Genomic DNA, 2514 nt, shown 5'->3' on the forward strand with positions numbered 1-2514 from the left:
GCTATCTCAGAGGTTTAAACTGTCAGTTTCAACTGTAAGGAATGTAATCAGGAAATGGAAGGCCACAGTTGCTGTTAAACCCAGGTCTGGCAGGCCAAGAAAAATACAGGAGCGGCGTATGCGCTGGATTGTGAGAATGGTTACAGACAACCCACAGATCACCTCCAAAGACCTGCAAGATGGTGTATCTACATCGTTCTACAATTCAGCGCAATTTGCACAAAGAACATCTGTATGGCAGGGTGATGAGAAAGAAGCCCTTTCTGCACTCACGCCACAAACAGAGATGTATGCTGTATGCAGATGCTCATTTAGACAAGCCAGATTCATTTTGGTACAAAGTGCTTTGGACTGATGAGACAGAAATTGAGTTGTCATAACAAAAAGCACTTTCCATGGCGGAAGAACAACACTGCATTCCTAGAAAAAACACCTGCTATCTACTGTCAAATTTGGTGGAGGTTCAGCCAATATCAACAAATTCTTCAGGATAATGTTCAAGCATCAGTCACAAAGTTGAAGTTACACAGGTGTTGGATATTCCAACAAGTCAATGACCCAAAAACAGTTAAAAATCTACAAAGGCATTCATGCAGAGGGAGAAGTACAATGTTCTGGAATGGCCGTCACAGTCCCCTGTCTTGAATGTCATTGAAAATCTATGGGATGATTTGAAGCAGGCTGTCCATGCTCGACAGCCATAAAGTTTAACTGAACTGGAGAGATTTTGTATGGAAGAATGGTCAAAAATACCTCCATCCAGAATCCAGACACTAACCAAAGGTTATAGGAGGCATCTAGAGGCTGTTTGATATATATATATTTTATATATATATATATATATATATATATATACACACAGGTAAAATTCCATTACAACGAATATCTTTACAATGAAATTTTCATTACAACGAAGTATTTTTATGGTGCCGACAGCTTCCCCATATGACATGAGTCTATAGAAATCACGTTACTATGAAGTACATTCAGCAGATACTTTCATTACAATGAAGTGCACAAAAGAGCTTGAAATGCCAGAATGAACCATCCACAGAGCAGTTAGTTCTGTGAACGCAGCTCAGTTGTGCACAATGATCCCCAAACCCAAACACTGATTTTTTTTTTCTTTCTTCGAACTTTCCTCGTACTATTTTTTATTTTTTTGCCTTTTTTGTTTACTGCTGTTTTCAGTGATACCTATTTTATTATTGCTTGTCAACATTTGAAAAATATCCATTGGAATTTAACTCGTCACCCTCCTATCGAAACGGCAGACATGAAAAAACAATAACAGTTCATTTTAGAAAAAAAAAAACTTAAATTTTTTGCAGCTCTCGGTTGCGGCAAAAAGAAAAAAAAAGATGTTGCCAGTGAATTTGGAATTTCGCCATCGACACTGTCAACTTTCTTGAAAGACAGAGCTAAAAAAGTAGAAAAATCTCGGGTTGCAAACATATGTGAACTGCTGCATTTGAAGACGTCGAAAAAGCCGTTTTTATGTGGTTCAGTGATGCTCGTTCAAGAAACCTTCCTATTAATGCGGCACTCATTCAAGAAAATGTGAGGTTTGTAAACTCTCTTGGGACCTCCCCCAACTGGACAACACACCGACGAGTGTCCTGAAGTGTGATCTCTGCGTCTGTACGGGGCAATAGCAGGCTCACAGATATGCTGCATCTCTCCGCCAAAGTCAACAGAAAAGATCTCGATGGGTGATGCAAGGTTAGGAGCACGTAAGTTGTAAATGCAGATAACAGGATTACTTTATCACTGACCTGGGCACGATCCTGCCTGACTGCTGTGTCTGTGTATAGCAGAGTGGCAGATCATGCTACAATAAATAACTGTGCCGTTCCTGTTTCAAGTTGAATAAAGCTGGTTTTGCTAAAGTACTGAGACTAAGCCTCGTGTTTTGGGGTGTAAGATAGGGACTTATAGCGCGACCCCGATCTTTTATGATTTGCTTCTGTGGCGCTTCACTGCAGCGCTGTGAGCCTCCTATTGCCTTGCCCCAGCAACAGACAAACAGACGCTGCAATCGCGCTGTCATTCCCGTTGGGTGGGGGAGGGGTGCCTCAAAAGACTTCAGAAACCTCACAATATGAAGAAGAAATAATCATTTGGCTCCTGATTTGATAACTGCTGCCCCCAACATGCTGCCACATTCAGATAATGTTCACTTTGAATACCTCTCACCCAATTGCACGGCAGCACTTCAGCCATTGGATTTGGGCATCATTCGCACCCTGAAAGTGTATTATCACAAGGAAATGCTGAGAAACATTCTCGTCAGCATAATATGTAGGCAGGAGGAGATTAAAATTAACTTGAAAGAAGCTATTGAAATGATTGCAAACGCCTGGATACAAGTTAAAGAAAGCACTATAGTAACAAATACAGAATCTCATTACAACGAAATATTCGTTATAATGAAATATTTTTTAGGTCCCTGGGAGTTCGTTGTAATGGAATTTTACCTGTATGTGTGTGTGTGTGTATATATATATATATATA

This window comes from Erpetoichthys calabaricus, chromosome 5 (assembly GCF_900747795.2).
Source record: "Erpetoichthys calabaricus chromosome 5, fErpCal1.3, whole genome shotgun sequence".
NCBI classification, from domain to species: Eukaryota; Metazoa; Chordata; class Cladistia; order Polypteriformes; family Polypteridae; genus Erpetoichthys; species Erpetoichthys calabaricus.